The sequence below is a fragment of the Schistocerca serialis genome, chromosome 6 (assembly GCF_023864345.2).
Source record: "Schistocerca serialis cubense isolate TAMUIC-IGC-003099 chromosome 6, iqSchSeri2.2, whole genome shotgun sequence".
In the NCBI taxonomy this organism is placed as follows: domain Eukaryota; kingdom Metazoa; phylum Arthropoda; class Insecta; order Orthoptera; family Acrididae; genus Schistocerca; species Schistocerca serialis.
Genome location: NC_064643.1, coordinates 731,996,621 through 732,006,315, shown reverse-complemented (window position 1 = coordinate 732,006,315; position 9,695 = coordinate 731,996,621).

The window sequence follows — 9,695 nt, the reverse complement described above, 5'->3', positions numbered from 1 at the left end:
AAATTATACTCTGATTATTGTCAAAAACATTATGCAACATAAGAAGACACTAATAATTACGAAATTCTCTGACTACAAAAGTTACAGACATTTTAGACAATTGTGTTATTTGTGACATAATGAAAACAAAGAGTTCATGACTGTTATCTGAGGGGCAAAGATTTCCTTCAGTTAACAGTTCTGACGAACAAACATTTCATTCTTGCGCATGCATCGGTTACTTTGAAAAATTCCTCCAAAAAATCTTCTTCGTCAATAGAATCAATAACATCTGTTTACAAACAAGTTTTCATCTCCATAGTAAATTATTCCAGATAATTTCTCTCATATTCACAAATGTCAAATCTCCTTCTTTAATAGCTTAACTGCTCGCTATTATGCCTCAAATAACAATGCCCCAGCGCTACAAAACTGACAGCCGAGCAAGCAAACCACAGATAAACACATGGTCAAGGATCTGCTTCACTACTCGTGCAGCGCGCTTATTCATCTTTGTCCCAATACAGTAAATTAAGGCGAATTATTTACAGTGGCAGAAAACATATTAAAACCTTTCACATTGTAATGCGAAACCTGAAAAAAGCTCCCACCAAGCTATGTGAAATGTTTTGGAATAATGCGAGGCTGGAGCGTTAACGCGCGCTATCTACGAGCGCTTCCCACTTGCGTATAAATTCAGATACCTAAGCGTACACACTTATTTTCCTGCATCATTTTGCTTGCTCAGTCAGATTCAACGCGCTCGTAATGCTAACTAATCCTTAATGACTATCACAGTCGTGGATCTTGGCTGTCAGTGATATAACGAGTGAAAGCTGTTTGGCGGTTATTAGCGCCAAAACCCAACATGCGCTCGCAGTGTTGGCACGGTATGCTAGCTCTCTTGCGCTGTCTTCTGTTCCCTCCACTGAAAACGCTTGTTTAGAGGTACAAGCGAGTGGTATGGAGCAGTGAACACCGGAATATCGTCTGCAAATGCTCGTTCGCTTCCATTCGCTACGCTGTAGTGGCAGTTTCATAGAAGTAATGCATAGCATACGATGCGTAACTTCGCAATGATAGGCAGATCTCTGGAAGCGTATGTCTGGAAGCGTTACTGTACTGTGAGGATAAAACTGTCGTAGAACACTTATTTGATGGCGGGAGGGGGGGGGGGGGGGGGATGTATGGCAACACGGAAGCGCTTAAATGTACCGAATACGACAATGTTAGTGTGAAATCTTCAATTTTAAGGGTCCGAACTGTGTAGACTCTTCTATAGGAAGCTGAAATCGAAGTTTTTTGTCACCCCATTTTGTTCTGAAACATGATTCATCTTCCTATTACACATACAACAATAGGTGAATATAATTAGGAATAACGGCCACCCAAAATCCTCGGATATTATCTTCAACTTGCCTAGAAATGCCTCAGGTATTATCTTCAATTAGTCGAGTGAGAGTGACTACAGGATTTTACTGCAGTTTATTGCATCTGAGTGACAGTACACTTCAGAACTTCGATGGCGTAATCGCAGTGCCCAGTGCAAACACTTTGTCTCGAAAGTATACATCACTCTTCTAACTGCCTAATGTGAAGCAAGTATAAGAGTGGATTGGTTCTCCATAACAGAGTTGCCGATTCCGTGAAGTTCTCGTTACTGTCCATCTCTACTTCACACTGTTAACTCAAAAAAATGCCTATCGTCTGTAAGAGCCGTACTCCATTTCAAAAAGAACTAACGGTGAAAGAAAGAGTACGCCGATCCTCTCTAAGGTGAGCGATACGTTTACGTAGCGTACAAAAAATAGTACAATCCTCCCCCACCTAAACATATCCAACATCTCGTTATAGTGGTGAGACAGCTAACAATACGTCAGTAATGTCTAAAGGGGCCCTCGCACGCTCAGTATATGTTGCACTATAAACTGATTATCTGAGAGTGGTATTGACTGTTTCTGCAATATATGAAGGAGATTGCGGAACTTTGAAAAGTATTTACTCTCGCTCAGTATATTGCAGCGTGTGAGGATGCTACTCGGCACACGTCAGTTCCTGCCGAGACTTCCTGATTTGCAGACGGTTGAACAACTGATACACTTGCACGGCGACGCCACATGAATATGAATACATTAGGAAATCCAGATGAAAGGAATCATCTGCTGAACTGCGTTATGGTTGGTAGTTTCATTACATATTTAATACTTATTCAGTAATTAGTCATAGAAACATCAGATATTTGTGTTTAAGTGTAGGGAACAAGCGTTGCAACTGCTTATGTGTTCATTTCAGAAGTTTAAATTATTTGTTGCCCAAATCCATAAAAGCGCTGCCCTCTACAATAGCGTCCTTTACAGGTTTATGGATCGCTTCCAGTATTGTGGAAAGTGAAATCTGACGATTACATGAACAGTATTTTTTTCTGTGTGCAAGGAGTAAAGATGTTGACCACTTCGTTGAATGATTCCTCCATTATTCTTAAGATTTCAGATATTCCGATAGTCATCCAGCTGGGCTGCAAGTTCTGGAGTGTTAGTATAGCCGTGTGTACACCGCCTTCCAAGCCACTTATTCACTCACCGCCGCCTCCTCCTTTTGCAGTCTGTAGCGATTGTAATAACAATACAGGCTAGCGCCGGCATATTCGCTGCGAAGACGAGTTCTATCTGCCGCGTTCTGGGCATAAATATTGCGCAATAATATTCTGCCGTTGTTGGCCTCGCACTTTCACGCCCTATATTGACACAATATTATTGCGCCATAAATACTGAGCGTGTGGGGCTTCTTAACAATTGCTACCTCACGTTAGTGAAAATAGAAAACATTAAAATATTAAGATTCGGTTTTCCGCATTTAGTTAAATCACTCACAATGAATAATGGAATGAATTCTCTGAAGTCCCGCTGATAATTGACTGATAGAATTGATCCAGAATGAGATTTTCACTCTGCAGCGGAGTGTGCGCTGATATGAAACTTCCTGGCAGATTAAAACTGTGTGCCGGACCGAGACTCGAACGCGGGACCTTTGCCTTTCGCGGGCAAGTGCTCTACCAATTGAGGTTCGCAGGAGAGCTTCTGTAAAGTTTGGAAGGTGGGAGACGAGGTACTGGCAGAAGTAAAGCTGTGAGGACGGGGCGTGAGTCGTGCTTGGGTAGCTCAGATGGTGCCGGCACGGTAACTCAGCGTGTTCGATCAGAGGGTACCGAGCGAGGTGGCGCAGTGGTTAGACACTGGACTCGCATTCGGGAGGACGACGGTTCAATCCCGCGTCCGGCCATCCTGATTTAGGTTTTCCGTGATTTCCCTAAACCGCTCCAGGCAAATGCCGGGATGGTTCCTTTCAAAGGGCACGGCCGACGTCCTTCCCCGTCCTTCTCTAACCCGATGAGCCCGATGACCTCGCTGTCTGGTCTCCTTCCCCCCCCCCCCCCCCAAAAAAAAGAGGGTTGGTTGCCCTCTGTAACAAAAAGACTGAGATAGTGGATCAACTACGAACTGAAACGGGTGTCTTGCGACGTCCGCACCGAGCAGATACAACGAACGAAAAACGAACAAAATGAGACTACAAAAAAAAAAGTTGGTAGAGCACTAGCCCGCGAAAGGCAAAGGTCCCGAGTTCGAGTCTCGGTCCGGCACACATTTTTAATCTGCCAGGAAGTTTGATAGAATTGATATTTGGATTCAAAACTATGTAGCCTAATTGCTTGCAAATATTTTTATGGTAGTTTTTTTGGTACTCCTCCTGTACTTTTCCACTCTGCATGCCTCCGAATATAAACTTCATGAGTGAGATGAGTGCTAGTTGACGATTCTTCTCACACGCGATCCGACACAATCTTCTGGAATTCTACTGTTTGAACATCTCCTCGTCGCGAATCTTCGTCAGCTGTCTGTGTATCGAGCAACATAGTTTCTCGTTGGCTCCCGTCTGCAGCGGTAATTTTTTCCAGGTAGCATGACGCCTACTGCGATGAAACTTTTCTCTGAGTATTAGTTCCATTTTCTGGGCACTAGATCCTTGTAAATCATATGTTAAGTCGGCGAGAACCTTTGATCTACAAAATGAACTGCTAGCTGCAGCTGGTCTCTGTATCCTAGCGAACACTGTACAATAACATTTAAAAAACGATTGTTGTAATTGATGAAACTTATTTTGAAACGTTTTCCATGGGAACTGTAGGTTACTTTACTGAACAAATTACATGTTTGACTGACGCCAAGTGGGTTGTACACATCTTCCCAGTGTACTAGTGCAGTTCGTTTTCATATGTTAGTCCGTTCCTTTTTCATTCGTGAGTATTATAGTCTCTGAAGGTATTTACGCAGTTTGTCTTGCTGTGACGATGTGCCTATAGAAATATTGTCAGCAGCAACACTGCTTGTTATATATTTTATGAAGGACAGTTAGGTTATATGAAAATCATTCTGTTTAGACGTTAAAAACTTTTATAATGTGTATAGTTATTTCAAATTCAGCTCAAAACGATTAGATGCACACAAGTGTGTAATGATTACTATTATGAACGTCCCATCAATTCCAGTTCTACAGCAAGCTCTTCAAGACGTTAATCATTCCAAAATCGGAGGGTAACAATGTTTTTATCTTTGTATTGCCTCTTAATACAAATAGCGACTCCGGTCTTCAATTCACTTCTCAGAGTAGTTCGTGGTCCCTGAATAGTTATAATTTCTAACTTTAGTCAAATGAGATCCAGCCAAGCAGCAATATTGCGACACATCAGAAGCGACTCATCATATTGAGTGAGAATTCCAAACGATCAGACGGTTCATCATAAAATACAGTCTGCACTCGCACTGTATTGGAAATGAAGACGGAAAACATATCACTGTTGGCTGGTATGGAAAACAGTCTCTAAGAGCTTCAGGTGACCATTTTGCGATCCGCAAAAGAATAATTAAGCTAAGCTGGCGATATAGTGAGATGGAAACTACATCCAAGCTCCCACAGAAATAATGTGCAGTCTTTAGGAAATGAAATTACTGTGTAAGACATCATCGACGTTGAGGTCACTAATGATGTAGCAGAAGCTCGGCTTGCCACATATGGGGCCAGAAATGGACCAAGACTCCTGCAAATGCAAAACAAATTGAAACACAACGAAAGTGGCATTCAACAAATGTCAAATTGTCTTAAAGTGTGCTATGTTTGGTTATGCAAATTATTAGCATTTCAGTGCATCCACACAATGTAGGTAGGTGAAACACCATTTCGATCCTATACGCGCGGAGAGATTATTACAGAACAGATTTCTGACTCACAAACCGCATTTGAATAGCGGTTGTTTGTGAGAAGTGTGTGTTACGCCTCATGTAAAGAAACGTTTACCAGCACGTCTCGGAATTAGTGACAGGATGGTGACCTGCTAAGAGAGCAGTTTATGATTCAGCGGTTTATGATTCCACATTATCGCTGCTCGCGCGAGGCGGTATTCAATGACTGCCACGCGAATTTAGAATCGATGGTTTCAGGAGGGCAATACTCGAGGCCACGAAAAATCTGAATGGTCCCACGTGACTAGCGCCAAAGCGGACAGACATACTATTAACTCTATCGTCCAGAATCGTACACATGTCATTTTTCTCCAGTCAGGAAATGAGTTTGTTTGCAGCAATAAATGTATCCACATGGACAGTGGGACGACTACTGAAGCAGTACCCGTTGTCAGCGTGGTGACTGTTGTGGGGTTTCCCTCACGTAGCAGCAGAGAGGCCCACCCATCCGAAACACTAGACATTGAAGAAGCACCATGTTGTCTTCCCAGAAAAACCCCAGTTCAGCGTACAAACGTACGAATCTGTGCGGAGAGGCTGCGAGAAGAACAGACGTTGTCCGCTACATTCACCATCGCCATATAGGCCAAGCACCTAGCGTGGTGGTTACAGTACCACTGCATATACAATTTGACCACTTCCGTTTCGCACAGCTCATCCAAACTCGAGACGAGAAAGCTAAAGTTGAAGTGGACGTGGACGCAGACGGGAAATCCAACCTCACGAGACACAGCGTCCGTATGAAATGGGACGTGCTGGTTAACGTGATTTGCGAACGTGGCGCTCTCCAGCGGCAGCTATCGGCTGCAACAGGCTCCCAAATCACACAATTTACTTACGAAATATGTCTAAAATTCCTGTTAGCTGTTTTAAAACACACATTCCCTCACATGTCAATATGCTAGTCATTTTGTTCTACTTCAATATGCATGAAAATGTTGTAAGACAAAACGCAAATTTCCACGTCCAGTCAGTAAGGACATCAGCTTACAAAACTTTAAAAAATCAGACAAAGTCACTCATGAAGTATAGCCCAATTATATGTACATAACATCGAATATTACAGAAAACATTTCTATTATTTTTATAAGAAGGTCCCACAACCAACGCGAAGTTAAAAGAAAGTTATTATACAACAAGATGTAAACTCAGCCAAGTGTGCTACACTTAACTTCTACAATAAACGACACTGCTTTTTCTCTTCCGATATTGTGAAGTCTTTAATCGCTGATATGTCACTAACTGACAAATCCTACCAAGATGCGTTCTTGGTGAATCTTCAGTGTGCCGTTTTCTTAAAATGACGTATTTTCATAACGCACAAATTATAACACGAAAAGAACTAAATACGAAAAATTCTTTAACCACCAATATGACGTTTCCCGTCGTCTTATTACAACAAGTAGTACCAATAACGACACATCTTCCAAAGATCTTCAGTGTGCTGGTGCCTAGAAACAGCATATTCACAGCGAATAAATACTAATATGAAACCCACCAAATGTGGACTTCAGTTGAAAACAACAGATGCAATATGGCGTCTTGCAAGTTCTGCTTGTGACACAGAGAGCGCTCTTGCTTCTTATCGGTACTACTTTAAGTGGCACGTTGTCGGAATATCACAGAACGCATCCTGTGTTTCACGTGACGAAATGCTCCCTCTAAGTGAAATACTAGCAAGTGACGTCACAAAGTTCGTATAGCTCCATGTAAAATTTAGCTCACTCGTTCCGTGCGAGTTCAGCTGTAGCCGTTACTTTGAACGGCAGGCGTCACATTTCTGACGTGTTAAGATTGATGGCTGTGCTGTCTTCGAGATCCCTGCAACACTATTTTTCAACAAGATAACGCAAGACTCACGTACATTGATACAGGTGATATTCGACTGTTGCCCTGACCTGCCATTCTGCAGATCTCTCAGCCACTGAGAACATCTGATCATTGATTATCGAGAGACTGAAATGCCATCACTCATTACTAGTTGGTTAACTCTGGTACTTATTGTACACTTCGGTTCGGTTTCCAGCCGGGATAGAGCTGCCAGGGATGGTGGCTTTGTGCACTAAACTTCGCGGCCTGTATGTCTCCTCACCTGTGGCTACCATATCATAGAATGCAAAAAAGAGGACACTTCCTATATTTTAGAATAAAAAAAGTAGGGACTCTCCATATTTTGAAATTGAAAAGGAGGAAACTTTATTCAGTAGCCACACAATGACTTTTATATCATTTGACAATGGAAAGAAGACAAAATGAGCACTATTCACCAAGGCAAATGGTTTTTACTTAATAAGCTGTAGGACTCCTTTCTGTACGAACATTCAATAACTGTAGTAATGTAGAAAAGAAGAAAAAAAATGATAAACCACATTAAAACATGGTTTTTCCAAACAGATCCAGAATACTAAATAACAATATTTATATGAAGAACCATTGACTGTTCATCAGTTGTCGACCCATCAACATTACAATCTTACTTAAGCAATAGAAAACAAACAGTGGCTATAAATGATAAAAGATCCAGTTTTTTGCCAGTTACTAAAGGAGTACCACAGGGCTCCATACTTGGACCTTTTCTTTCTTGTGGTGTACATAAATGATTTGCCTTCTTCATTACCTTGTGGCACAGCGCTGTATGCAGATGATACAACGCTAACCACTTAGGGAAACAACTTGGATGAATTACAGAATAATCTAACAATAGCAATGGACAGAGGCACCAGCTGGTTTCAGGCAAATTCATTACACATAAGAAATAATAAGACAGAAGATACTGTATTTAATTTGAATGCCCCAAAACATGAAAACAAATCTGTAAAACTACTAGGGTTCCATATCGACCAAAATCTTTACTAGGGAACTGACACAGGTATGCTGTGCAAAAGACTTTCACGTGTAATCTTCTAGTTACACAAACTGAGAGGTTGTGTTAGTAGAACACTCCTACTATATGCATACTTTGCCTTCTTGCCATGTGTGATAGCCGTACGGTCACGGTCTTGGGCGTCTTGTCACGGTTCGCGTTCGCGCGGCTCTCCCCCCCCCCCCCCCCCCCCCATTAAACAGTGTTTAAATGGAAAAAAAAGCAAAGCAAAAAAATGTGTTCAATGTGTGTGAAATCTTGTGGGACTTAACTGCTAAAGTCATCAGTCCCTAAGCTTACACACTACTTAACCCAAATTATCCTAAGGACAAACACACACACCCATGCCCGAGGGAGGACTCGAACCTCCGCCGGGACCAGCCGCACAGTCCATCACTGCAGCGCCTTAGACCGCTCGGCTAATCCTGCACGGCGCAAAAAAAGCAATCAGATTCCTTATAGGACTACCATCTAGAGACTCATGCAGGCAGCATTTTAAAGAATATAAAGACAGTCCCTGGCTTGTATATTTATAGTTGCCTGAGTATGCCAAAGAAAATTAAAATGACTTTGGCCTTAGGATGGCAATGCATTCACATAATACGAGAAATTGACATACAATTGACATCCCGTTTGCCAGACTACCAAAGTTTCACTGCAGTTATTAGCATCTAGCATCCACATTTTTTAATAAATTACCCAGAAGTGCACATTCTATGCCCATGGATAAATTTAAAGTAGAAGTAGCAAAATGGATAAAAAGGAAATTATTTTATACAGTTCAAGAATTTCAAGAGAGTGCAATTAAAGATATTGAATTTTGAAGGTACATTTTGTGAAAGGAGTATATATTACAAAATTAGACATATGATATAATACAAGCAATTTGTCTTGTCTAGTATATATATATATAGATGTATACAATGTATCTGTAACTTTTATTATATGACACTGATTACGTGTAAAATGTTTAAAGGTGAATAAATATGAAATATGAAAAATATAGATGGGCTCAGGGAGCGGAGCAAGAAGCACTATGCTGCCGTAGGAAGAGGAGAGGAACGATTGAATGCTTCTCACATCGTGGTCAGTGGTACCGATAATTCTCCTGTGGTAGAAAAGACATGAGGAAGTAACAATGTTTCCAAAAAGTTCATTATAGAGATGTTCATCTTCAAATACTTCCTCATTCCATGTCATAGAAAGTATCAATTAACTTATCAACACATAATCTGTGTGACTATGAGCAGTAGCAAATGAAAGAGAAGGAAATATAGCATGAGAATGTTTTAGGCAAGGTGAAAAAGCGCCAGCACAGCTCCAGCGAAAATTTGGCCGATCAATGTGTTACGCGTGGGATGCAGAGGGTAAGTTATCTGGTTTTGCTTGGAACGGGAATGTGAGAGGGAAAATGCTGACGCCAGCGCCAGCAACGTGCGGTTTCGCTTGCCTCGTACAGTCGTACCAGCCGGCGGCTATCGAATTAATTTCACGCAGATGTAACATGCATTCTGGAAACCGAATTATAAAATCCTTCATCTTGACATGCGGTACTTATT